This window comes from Pinus tabuliformis, chromosome 3_1 (assembly GCF_031772625.1).
Source record: "Pinus tabuliformis cultivar Carrire ecotype Pingquan chromosome 3_1, CPIR1, whole genome shotgun sequence".
NCBI classification, from domain to species: domain Eukaryota; kingdom Viridiplantae; phylum Streptophyta; class Pinopsida; order Pinales; family Pinaceae; genus Pinus; species Pinus tabuliformis.
In genome coordinates, this window is record NC_142301.1 from 499,717,887 (window position 1) to 499,732,192 (window position 14,306).

The following is a 14,306-nucleotide window of genomic DNA, read 5'->3' on the forward strand; positions in this document are numbered from 1 at the left end:
AAATTTGGAGTCATTGGTTTGTTTTTGGACCATCATTACTACAATGAATGATTGGTTGTAAATTCCATACCAAGCATCACCTCGCCATTAATATTCCAACAACACACACACACACACACACACACACACACACACACACACACACACACACACACACACACACACAAGCGCGCACACACACACACACACACACACACACACACACACATATAGTTCTAATTGATAATAGTTTCCAATCCCACAATGGGTATAATAAATTACACCATCAGCCAAAAATCAAACCAATTGTAGCAAGAATATAATGCTTGGAAATTAATGATAACATGTTCTTTTTCTTATGAACCATTCACTTTCTCTTGGAACAATCTCATTTCCAAAAAAAAAAAGTGTATGTGACATATTATGGCAATAATGCAGATTTTATATGTGAATGGATTAAATAATATAGTCTATGAGGGTAGATCCATGGGCTACTAGGTTTTCACACACTCAATAGCGATATGTGTCCCATATGGTTGTTATATAACTACGTAAAATCTTGGTGTTTCTTAAAGGAATTATAATTGGTTCATGGGATGCATACAACCTATTGAACAACCAAGGCTAATTTTGAATTTGCATAGCAAGAAAGATATTGTTTAAAGGATAAAGGTACAACAAAAAAAAGGTTAAAAATTCCTTGTAATGTTAAAAATGATGAAGAGACCACAAAAATAAAATAAACCAATTTAAAAACCTCCTAAAAGATTGCAACATCTCTAAGATGATCAGGTAAACAATGTATTACATACATGATGAACACCTTCAGTAACCACTCACACAACCATATCAAAGGTCACATCACTAGTATTTTATGTGGTTAAAACCCTCTAAGAGGGAAACAATCCATGGCCCTAGCCAACGTAGCCACTTGAGGAAAATTGCAGTATGCAAAAGAAGAAAATTTACATAAGAGATTTTTTAAAGTCAATCATCAACCATGACCCTCTATGCCCTTTAAATAGAGATCATGGAAAAATGGGGTATCAAACCACAGAACAATAGTTATTAGTATAAATTAGAATACGAGTCATCAAATCACTCTATGTCTAGAACATGTCATGACTATCAAATTAAAATACAACTAATGCATACTAAAGAAGCACACTTGTACCTAATGGATACATTAGACCAAGTTGAACTTAACTAACTCCTAAGTGTCTAAATATCCTAACATACCCCCTTAAGGAAAACTTGCGATGGGATTGAAGGATTTACAAAGGTGACACAATAAGAGAAGGAAGGAGGCATTAGAGTATATCCTCTCTTAATGGAAACTTCCTAAACTCCTAACATAAATTGAAGTTTAGAAAACTTCACTTGTGTAAGAGACTATGAAGATTTTTGCAACTTGATAATATGTAGGGAAAAAATGTACTTCAATAAATTAATCATGAATGAGTTTTATGAGGAAGTGAATTTGTATCTCAATGTGTTTGTTGAGTTGATGTTGAATGATCTTTGGTGGACTTGACGACACTTTGATTGCCGCATTAGAGGATAGTCGAATGTTGATACTGGAATCAAAACTCTGAAAGGGTCTATTGAAGTTGCGAAACTTCTTGAATCTCATCAAAGATTGCTTGGTACTTTGATTGTATTAAAGAAAGAGAAATAAAATGTTTCTTTTTACAAGCCCAAGTGAGAAGTCCAGGACTAACACAGAAAACGTAACCTACAATATACTTTCAATAATTAGGGCCTCCAACCCAATCTGAATCAGTAAAACTAACCAACAAAGGAGTACCCCATTAACTATAATGTATCCCAAATTGAACTCTACCCAAAATATATCGAAATATCCCTTTATCTATTGTCTAATGGATTTCATGTGGTGTTGTAGATACTGAGAAATAAGACCAACAATAAAGGAAATATCAAGATAGGTATGATTCAAATATAAGAGGCTAAAAACTAACTAATCACATAAAGTGGTATTAATTTTAGGTGTAGTGCAGGTGGAAGTAAGTTTGAATACAAATTTAAAGGGGAAAAGGGGCTAGTTTACAATATTTCATGTGAAAACATTAAATAATGCCACAAACATAGTTAGATTGGGAAATAGAAATTGCTTCCTTAGTTTACAACACTTGGAGGCCAAGGAAATAGTGTAAATATCCTAATTTTGACATTTCAAAATTATTCTTAAGGGTTGAATTCACATGGGTTAAAAGTTTAGGATCACCACCAGTGAGGATAAGGTCATCAACATAAAGAACACATATTATGAGATCGTTTCCAACTTTCTTGGTGTAGTCATTGGGGTCAAAATGATAGCTAGAGAAGGCAGTGTCAAAAAGAAAGCTATCCATTTCTGTATATCAAGCTCAAGGAGCTTGTTTAATACCATAAAGAGATTCCTTAATGTGGGAAACAAGGCTACAATCACTCTAAACATTTCTAGGAGGTTGTTCCATGTATATTTCTTCTTGTAGATCCCCATGCAAGAAGGTAGATTTAACATCCATCTAATGGACCTCCCATCCATGTGAGACAACAAGAGCTAAAATAAGGCATATGGAATTCATTTTGCTGACATGGGAAAATGTTTCATTCTAGTAAATTCATTCAACAACTTAAGAGAATCCTCTAGCAACTAATCAGTCTTTATATCTTTTGAAACTTCCATTTGATGCATAGTTAGTTTTGTATACCCATTTACATCTGACAAGTTTACTCCCTTTTAGAAGAGGTACAAATTCCCAAGTATCATTCGCCATAAAGGAATAATATTCTTCATTCATTGTTGTTTCCCAATCTAGATGGATTGGAGCTTTTGTAAATGTTTTTGGGTCACAAATATATAAATCTTGATCCAATGGAGAGGAGGCTCATTGGAACTGTGAACAAGTACACTGTTGGTTTGTAGAATCATTAGTAAAACCACTAACTACTTCACATGTTAAACTAACCCATTTGGGAAGTTGTGGTGTTGGTGCAGGTTCATGTTCAGTGAACTCATCTGGAGGAATGTGAGCAAGAGAAGGTGTATTTTGTTATGAAACCAGCTCAAGAAAAGATAGAAAAGATAGATCAACGCCTTAGAATTCAGCCTCTTCGAGGGGGCAACCTCCTTTACATTACATAAATGAACAATTCTTGGATGATACAAATGACAAAACCTCCTTTCTATATATAGGAGTCTAAGGAGTCACAATATAATCCAGCCGACCTAACAATAATAATATAAAGCCACAAAAATAACAATAGAGGGATTCTATGGGGCACAGAAATAACAATATGGGGGTAATAGGGGCACAACAATATAAATAAGGGGTATAACTACAATAGTAATGGGGTAATCACTAGTATTATAGGGACCCAACATGCCCCTCTCCTTCAAAAAAGTGTTGTCCTCAACGCTTGAGTAGTTCTGGATACTTTTGCATAAAATTCTCATCCTCCCATGTGGAATCTTCAGCGGATAAGTTCTTCCACTTTATAAGATACTCTGAAATTGATCGATTTCGTAGCTGTCGAGTTCTTGTTTCTGTGGCTGCTTCCGGTTCCAATATAATTTTTCCTTCCTCATCAAGTTCTGGCAATATTGTTTGAATTGGGAGCTTGTCACCTATAACCTTATTTAAACATGAAACATGGAAGACTGGGTGCAATCGAGAAGCTGCAGGAAGCTCCAATTTGTATGCCATAGTACCAATCTTTTGCAACACCTTGTATGGACCATAATACTTTGGTGATAATTTATTATCCTGCTTAGCTTGCTTTAGGGACATTTGCTTATATGGTTGTAGCCGTAGGAATACCCAATCACCTACATCAAAACTTCTTTCACTGCGATGTTGATCTGCCTGTTTTTTCATTCTATTTTGTGCCAACACGAGGTTATCCTTTAAGAGTTGGAGGACTTGTTGTTGATGTTCGATGTGATGTTCCACTGCCTGAACCTTAGAATTTTCTCTTAAATATGATGTGATGGATGGTGGTTGATACCCATAAAGTGCCATAAATGGGGTCATTTTTGTTGCTGTATGGAAGGAAGTGTTATACCACCATTCAGCCAGAGGAAACCATTTGACCCATTGTGTCTGTTTATCAGATACAAAGCAACGAAGATATCCTTCCAAACATTTGTTTACTATCTCAGTTTGCCCATTAGATTGAGGATGATAAGATGAGCTATGAGCTAACTGAGTACCAAGACAAGAAAATAATTCTGTCCAAAAATTTCCAGTGAAAATGGTTCCTCTGTCACTTACAATAATCTTTGGGTTTCCATGTAGCTTTTGAACTGTTTCCATAAATGCAGTAGAAACTGTACTGGCTTTAAATGGATGTGATAATGCACAAAAGTGTGCATACTTGGTAAGTTTGTCAACTACCACCATGATGACACTCTTTCCCTCAGACTTGGGTAAACCTGTGATAAAATCCATTGAAACCTCCTCCCAACGTTGGATTGGAATGGATAAAGGTTGTAATAGACACGGTGTCTTAATTGTTTCAACTTTATTTTGCTGGCAAACCAAACATTCCACCACAAACTTTTGAATATCTGATTTAAGGCTATCCCAAAAAAATTCCTTCTTAACCCTGTGGTAAGTTTTTAAAAATCCTGAGTGCCCTCCTAATGGAGAAGTGTGCAATTCCATAAGAATCTTTTGTTTTAGCTGGGAATTCTTACAGAGGTATAAGCGATCTTTGTACCATAACGAATCATTTTGCCAGCTAAATGTATCAGAAGTACTAGAATCTTGTTGTAGCTTTCGAATAAGTGCCCACACTTCTTCGTCATTCTTCCATTCCTCCCTTGCTTCGTTTATCCAATCTGGTTGGATAATAGAAATGGCACACAATAATGCTTCCACATCCTCATCCTTTCTTGAGAGTGCATCTGCCACCACATTTTGCTTCCCTTTTTTGTAGATGATTTCAAAGTCATAACCCAACATCTTTGTGACCCACTTTTGTTGCTCTTCAGAGGATAATCTTTGTTCTAAAAAGTATTTAAGGCTATCATGATCCGTTTTTACCTTGAAGTGTCTTCCCATTAGGTAGGGTCGCCATTTCTTAAGTGCATGGAGTATTGCCAACATTTCCTTCTCATAAATAGCTTTGCTTAAAAACTTTCCCTTGATTGGACGACTTTCAAAAGCAATGGGTCTTTCATCTTGCATTAGAACAGCACCAATTCCATTTCCTGAAGCATCACATTCCACAATAAAGGTTTTTGTGAAGTCCGGTGTAGCTAAGACCAGTGCTTGGCACATTGCCTCTTTAAGATGTTGAAAGGCCTTTGTTGCTTCCGAAGTCCATGAAAATGAATCTTTATTCAATAATGTTGTTAGAGGTGCTGCTATTCTCCCATAATTCTTAACAAACTTGCGATAATACCCTGTCAACCCAAGAAATCCTCGCAGATGCTTTATGGATGTGGGGATTTTCCATTCCTTAATGGCTTTAATTTTGCTAGGGTCTACCTTAACTCCTTCATGAGATACAATATGACCCAAATATTCCACCTCCTGGACTCCAAAGAAACATTTGGATCTTTTTGCATATAATTGTTTCTCCTCCAATAGTTGTAGCACCCTGTCAACATGTTCAACATGATCCTTCCAAGACTTGTTGTAGATTAGTATATCATCAAAAAATACTAACACAAATTTTCTAAGGAATGGTTTGAAAATTGAATTCATCAAACCTTGAAATGTTGAAGGTGCATTGGTAAGGCCAAAAGGCATGACCAAAAATTCATAATGACCCTCATGAGTTCTAAATGCCGTTTTTGGAATGTCTTCAATCTTCATTCTGATTTGATGATATCCCGAACGAAGATCCAACTTGGTAAAGTAAATTGATCCATGCAATTCATCCAGTAATTCATCAATAACAGGAATGGGGAACTTATCTTTAATAGTGAGCTTTTTGAGCTCCCTATAATCTGGACACATGCGCCATGATCCATCCTTCTTGTGCACCAATACTACTGGAGCTGAGAAAGAACTTTGATTCGGTTGAATTATACCAGCCTCTAGCATTTCTGCAACCATACCTTCAATTTCACTTTTTTGGACATAGGGATATCTGTACGGCCTGATGTTTGGAGGAACACTTCCTGGAATCAGATGAATAGCATGATCATGATCACGCATAGGTGGGAGACCCTTGGGAGTCTCAAATACCTTGGAATGATTGTCCAAGACTTTTTGGAGATCTGGAGAAATAGATGATTCCAATGTGGAAACATCTAGCGAGCATAATTGTGCAATTACACCTCTTTGCTCCTTTTTTAGAAGCTTTGTCATACCATGAGAGCTGATTATCTTTCCTGGTTTCCCTGCAATACCCCTTAATTCAACTTCCTTTCCTTCTGAAGAAAATTTGATGAAAAGTTCTTGAAAATTAAAAGCTATTGTACCCAAGGATTGTAGCCATTGGACTCCTAGTACAACATCTGCACCTCCCATTGGAATGGAAAGCATTGGGCTAGTCAATACATATTCTCCCATGGATAGCTTGATATTATGGCACTTTCCAGAGCAATTTATTGTTCCTCCATTTGCAATCATCACTTGACACTCTGGTGCTAGATATAGGAAGCAATTCAATTCTTTTGCTACCCTACAATGAATAAAATTGTGGGTGCTTCCTGAATCAATCAACACTATTACCTTTTTCTTCTTGATTTGTCCTTCTATCTTGATGGTTTGAGGAGTGGTAATTCCCGCCAATGCATTACAAGATATGGTCGGATTTATTTGTTCTTCATCTAGGCTTTGTTCCTGGAATATATCCTCTTCTTTTGACCTTTCTTGCTCCTTTTCTTCTTCCTCTTCACAATCTATGTAGAATAATTTCTTCTCAGCACACTTATGACCTTTTGTGTATTTGCTATCACAATTGTAACAAAGCCCTTTTGCTCTTTTTTCTTCCAATTGTTGTGGTGTCAACCTTGTAGGTTGTGGAAGACTATGGGCAACAACACTTCCATCTTTATAGTTGTGAATGGTATGGTTCCTAGTTGCCATAATTTTGCTTTCCATTTTTCTCGCTAACCTGAATGCCTTCTCTAATGAATCAGGTTCCCAAAGGCGCACATCATGTTGGATATTATCCTTTAAAGACCCTATGAACACATCAATCCTATGCTCCTCTGGAATATCTTTTACCCTTATGTTCAATTTTTGGAACTCCTCAATGTGCTCCATTATTGAACCCTTTTGTTTGAGACTTATCAATTGGCTAAAAAAAATGTTGCTTTTTGTATCCTCATAATGTGCTATCAATTCTTCCATAAAAATTGCCCAAGTGATAAATTGTTTACGAGAACAAAGCCATTGATACCATACAAACTGATTTGGTTCCAAATATAAAGTTTCCATACGTACCTTTTGTGTGTTTTGCACATTATTGAGATCGAAGAATTGCTCCATCTGTAATATCCATGTGGCGGGATCCTTGCCATCAAACTTCCTCATATCGATTTTTGGAACATGGTGAGTCTTCGATCCAACATTGGAGTCTATGGAATCATGATTAACATTTCTTTTGTTCTCATCATGAGTTTCCTTTACTACCTTTTCACCATTAGTGACCCTTTCTTGTAGCAAGTTCTTCAATTCTTCCATGTCCGTCTTAAAATCTATCTTCAAATTTACCATCGAATACTCCATCTTAGCTTCCATGCCCTTTATCTTAGATTCCATGCCATTTATCTTAGATTCCACGCCACTTATCTTAGCTTCTGTTAGCTTTTGTGAGCGTGACATTTGTTGCACTTGTTCTTGTAATTTTGATATATCATGTAGCATTTCTTCCTCTTCTTCATGAGTCATGCTAGAGCTTTCAGGTTCCTTACTAGGTGTTTGCATTTTCTTTCCTCGGGGCATCAGTTACCAATAATAATGCTTTACTATGCCCTTTGAATTCCATTAAACCAAGCTTAGATAAAAAATTAAAAAAGAACTACACACCTTTTTTCACTTTATAGAAGCCTGATATTGAATCTGATGTATCTCTGTAATTTTGGATCATCCAGTTCTGAAATTGCTACCTGTAGTAGCCTTCTGTGTCCTCTTTCCAATGCCACAAGTCTGAGCCAAATTGGATTCTCCAAGTAAGAGTTATGTGAAATCTCCCACAATGACTTGCTTTTAGACTGGTTCAGTAGAGCGAACTTGTACGACGTGCCACGAGTCACTGTTTCAACCTTTGAATCTAAAACACACATACAAGAAACTACCGTCCGTCCTCTTTCTGTAACTTTTTACGAAATTTCAATCCGATCCTCAGAGAGAGAGTTATGACGATTTTCCCCAGGTCACCTGTTTTGAATGTAATTCAGGAGTCTGCAAAAAGGCCAACTTCCTCAGCTCATATCTCCGCAAATATCGCGCGAAAAGCTCTGAAATTCGGACCCAAGGTTCAGCGCCAATTCTTATCAAATGGGTTTTGTTTGCGACTTCTGAAACGTCACAGAAACAAAATTATAGCGAAAATTCCACGATGACCTGTTTGGAGCAGCGAAACCCTAGAATCCAAAGCTCTGATACCAAATGTTATGAAACCAGCTCAAGAAAAGATAGAAAAGATAGATCAACGCCTTAGAATTCAGCCTCTTCGAGGGGGCAACCTTCTTTACATTACATAAATGAACAATTCTTGGATGATACAAATGACAAAACCTCCTTTCTATATATAGGAGTTTAAAGACTCACAATATAATCCAGCCGACCTAACAATAATAATATAAAGCCACAAAAATAATAATAGAGGGATTCTATGGGGCACAGAAATAACAATATGGGGGTAATAGGGGCACAACAATATAAATAAGGGGTACAACTACAATAGTAATGGGGTAATCACTAGTATTATAGGGACCCAACATATTTTCATCCTCAACATCATCATTTGAAGAAGAAATTAGATTTAGAAGAGAAGGTGGCATAAATGTCGAAAATGGCTTGCAAGCTTATGATGGCACAATCATCAAATTGGTATTGCAAGCCAAAATATTTTCATCAAATTTAACATCTTTTCTAATCATTTTTTCATTGGAGTGAGGATGAAGAAGTCTATAACCTTTTACATCTTCAAAATATCGAACAAAAAAACTACTCACTTTTGGGTTATAAGGATATCCTTTTTTCATTAGAAGAGCGAGCCTGTGATATACTACCAAAGGTTTGGAAACAACTTACATTTGGCTTATTGTTAGTCCATGCTTCTTCCAGTGTTATATTGCTTAAAGCCTTTGTGGGAGTGTGATTTACTATGTAATTTTCATAGTTGATTATTTTCGCTCAATAATGAAGACTTTATCCCTTAGATTAAATCATACAATGACCAATTTCCTTTAATGTATGATTCTTTCTTTCAACAATGTCATTTTGTTGTGGTGTATATGGAAAATGTGTTGCATTTAAATGCCCTATGCAATGCAATAAGTCGTGAATTTATTATTGACATATTCACGTTCATTATATATTCTTAAACTTTGAAATTGATGTCCATACTTTTTTTATTTACAAGGGCCTTGTAGGCCAAGAACAAGTCAAAAGCTTCGTTTTTAAGTTTTAAAAAATAAACCCAAGTGAATTTGGAGAAGTGATCAATGAAGGTTACATATTACTTGAGCCTAGAGAAGGAAGGAGAAGAAATGGACCAATAAGTCACAGTGAACAAGCTACAAGGGGGTTGAGGCTATAGGTTTTAACCCTGTAAAGAAATTACCTGCATACGAATTCTTAAACAAAGAAAATAAACAATGCGAGAGCATAACCCATAAAACACATATGCACAGAGATTTTTCCCTGGATCCAAAAACCGGGACTACCAGCTTGATTTTTCATTATGTTCCTTTCAATGTTACAATACATATTTATACATGCCAAAGCATCTAATACCATGGACCGAAAACCATCGCGTCCAATACCATGGACCCAAAACCATCGCGCCCAAAAAAACATGTGTGAAAATCATGCACAAAACCATAGGTGGGTCCACCCAACCTAACATATGGTCCAAAACGGGGGTTACGGGTGCCCTTCAAACCCCCTATTAACTACATGGAAAGAATATAACACAACCCAACAATCTCCCACTTGTTGTTTTCTTTCCACAGGGGGCCACAGGAGAGCTTAGTCATTTTCCAGCCCTCAGATTCCCATTGCTTCTCTACACCAAGAGAACTTCTCAGAGCTCACAGATTTTGTCAATGCATCTGTAGTATTCTTCAAAGTGTCCACCTTTACCAGCAACACCTTTCTGTCTTCTATCATATCCCTCACAAAGTGATACTGAACATCAATGTGCTTTGTCTTTGAATGATAAGCAGGGTTCTTTGCCAAGAAAATTGCACTTTGGCTGTCACAGTCTATTCTTATAGCTCCCTATACTAACCCCATACTTGAACACAATCTCTGCAACCAAATTGCTTCCTTGCTTGCATGAGTGGCTGCCATGTATTCTGCCTCTGTAGTTGATAGTGCCACTACAAATTGTTTCTTACTCATCCAACTGACTGCACCTCCAAATAGGTTAAACACATACCCACTTGTAGATTTTCTTTGATCCAGATCTCCAGCCCAGTCTGCATCAACAAAGCCATGAATATCCAAAACTCTGTCCAATCCTGGTCTTCCTTGGTAGCACAAACCATAATCACTAGTGCCACGCAAATACCTGAAAACCCGCTTCACTGTTGTCCAGTGCTCCTTCCCATGTTTTGACATAAACCTGCTCAATACTCCCACTGCATGTGCAATGTCTGGTCTAGTACAGAGCATTGCATACATCAGGCTACCCACTGCACTTGCATATGGAACACGGGACATGTCCTCTTCCTCTTCTTGTGTCTTGGGACACTATTCAACAGATAACCTCACACCTACAGGAATAGGAACCTTCACCAGTTTACTATCCTGCATATTAAACCTCTGGAGTATTGTCTCGACATACTTCCTCTGGTTTAACCAGAGCTTCCTCTTTGGCCGATCTCTTTTAATTTCCATGCCCAAAATATAGTTTGCAACACCAAGATCTTTCATGTCGAATTTGGAGGACAATTGGGTCTTCAAATCCTGGATAATTTCTTTGTCATTTCCAACCAGCAACATATCATCCACATACAAGACCAGATAAATAATACGGTCACCAATTAATTTAAAATACACACAATGATCTTCTTTGCTTCTGGTGAAGCCAAGTCCCCGTATAAATGTATCAAATTTCTGATACCACATCCTTGGTGATTGTTTTAACCCATACAGAGACTTCTTTAACTTGCATACCAGTTCTTTCTTACCCTTCACCGCAAAGCCTTCAGGTTGCTTCATGTAGATTTCCTCTTCCAAATCCCCGTGAAGAAATGTTGTCTTCACATCCATCTGTTCTACCTCAAAATCAAAAGCAACAACAACAGATAAAAGTAATCTAATAGAAGTTACCTTGGTAACAAGAGAAAAAATATCACCAAAATCAATTCCCGGCACCTGGGAATAACCTTTTGCTACCAAACGAGCTTTGTATTTCTCCACCTTTCCTTCTGCATTTGTCTTCTTCTTGAACACCCATTTGTTGCCAATGGGTTTCCTTCCAGCCGGCAACTCCACCAGATCCCAAGCCTCATTTTTGTGCAAAGATGCCATTTCATTGACCATGGCCTCTTTCCAGAGTTTTCCATCCTCTGAATCCACTGCTTCCTTCACAGTTCTAGGATCATTATCAGTAACAAATAAAGCAAAATTTGAACTGAAAGCAGATGGAATATACCTTTCTGGCTGCCTTCTTTCTCGAACTGATCTTCTCACAGCCGGAGTTTGTGGCTCTTCATCTTTTGATTCCTCCTCTGCTGCAGAGTCTGATTCTTCCTCCTTTGGCTCAAACTCTATCTTCTCAGGTTCCTTTGGTTGGAATTCATGTTGAATAACATCTTTTACCTCTCTGAACAACACATCTCAGCTGTACACAACCTTCCGTGTGACTGGGTTCCAAAGCTTATAACCCTTTAAACCATCCTTATACCCAATAAAGATGCACTTTTCAGATTTACTATCCAACTTGGTTCGTTTCTCCTTTGCAACATGTACATATGCATCACATCCAAATACCCTTAGATGTGAAAGAGAGGGTTTCTTACCAGTCCATACTTCTTGTGGAGTCTTATCCTCCAACACTGATGAAGGTGATCTGTTGATCAGGTAACATGCAGTATCCACCGCCTCTGCCCAGAATTCCTGTCCTAACCTGGCACCACTGAGCATGCTTCTTGCCCTTTCCATCAACGTCTTGTTCATTCTTTCTGCGACTCCATTTTGTTGAGGTGTATATGGAGTAGTCTTCTGCCGTGCTATACCACACTTCTTACAAAATTCTTCAAATTCCTTGCTGCAAAATTCTCCACCATTATCTGTCCTCAGCACCTTTATTTTCTTCTCTGTCTGATTTTCCACCAGAGCCTTAAATTCTTTAAACCTGTCAAAGAATTCAGATTTCTTCTTAAGAAAATATATCCATGTATTCCTTGAGAAGTCATCTATGAATGATACATAGTACACAGACTTACCCAGTGATGGAACCTTCACAGGTCCAAACACATCATTGTGCACAAGCTCTAATATATGTTTCGTCCTCTTACTACCAGAGGGGAAACTCACCCGATTCTGCTTCCCATATACACAATTTTCACAGAAATCAAAATCTAGAGAGCTATTATTCATACCTTCTACTATACCTTTACCATGAAGTATTCGAAGGCCCTTCTCTCCAATATGTCCAAGCCTTTGATGCCACAACATGGTCTTCTCTCCAGAGACCACTAGATTCTCTACTCCATTTTCAGGAACCATAGAACTATTGCACTCATCAACAACAGTGCTACCTTGCAGCTTGTACAGAGTTCCAATCCGAACTCCCCGCATTAATATCAGTGCTCCTCGAACCATCTTGTAGGTATCTTTCTCGAACACCATCTTTACACCTGCATCATCCAACTTGCTTACAAAAATCAGATTTCTGGCCAATGCAGGAATATGTAGAACACCCGGAAGTGTTCTAACCCTTCCACCTTGCAACTTCAACTTTACTTTTCCCCGACCAATGATTCTAGCCTTCCTATCATCTCCTAAGAAGACATCACCACCATCGTATTTCTCATACTCGCAGAACCACTCTCTATGGGGAGTGAAGTGAAAGGATGCACCTGAGTCAATCAACCATGCCTCATGATCTACATGTGTACTTGAAGAAGCCAGGTACACATCCTCACCTTCATCTGAGGTGGTTTTCGCCTCTGCAGAAGGAGCATCATCAGATCCCTTTCCTTTATCAGGAGCTTTAGATTTACAATCCCTTCTGAAGTGCCCTTCCTTTCCGCATTTCTAGCACACCACCTTTGTAGGTTTTCCTGGAAATTTAGATCTCCCTCTAGATTTAGATCTCCCACTCGATGACTTATTTTTGTTTTTGTTCTGGGACCGTCCTCGTACAGACAATGCATCACCATTCTGGTTTTCCATATTTTTCCGTCTCATCTCCTCCGTCAGCAAGGCTGAGACTATTTCATCAAACTGCAAAGCAGTTGCATTGCTACCTATTACAATAACCAGACTATCCCACGAATCTGGTAGAGAACACAACAGACTGATGCATTTATCTTCATCTGAAATTTTAATATCAACAGATAATAACTGACTTACCACAGTATTAAACGCATTCAGATGCTCTATCACCGAGTCTCCATCTTTCATCCTCAGGTTATACAACGTTTTCCATAGGAACAATTTATTCACCAGAGACTTAGATTGGTACAAAGTCCCTAACTTGACCCACAAAGCCTTTGTCGTAGCTTCCCCTGATACATTCAGCAATACTGAATCCGAGACACACAATCATATTGTGCTCTTTGCCTTCCGATCCAACTTCTTCCATTCTTCATCGGTCACTCGCGATGGTTTAGTACCCGGATCTACCGTGATCCACTGATCTTTATCCACCAACAGATCCTCCATATTGAGTTTCCACAACTCAAAATTCTGACCATTGAACTTCTCAATCTCTATCTTTCCACTGCTCGCCATCTTCTTTCACCACCAGAATCGATCTCGCAGATCTCCCACTGAACAGGGTCTACCACAGGCTCGAGCGAAACCCCTTAGCAAAAAAGGCGTCCCCTTGAAGCCAAAGCAGCTCTGATACAAAATGTAGGTTTTAACCCTGTACAGAAATTACCTGCATACAAATTCTTAAACAAAGAAAATAAACAATGCGAGAGCATGACCCATAAAACACATATGCACAGAGAT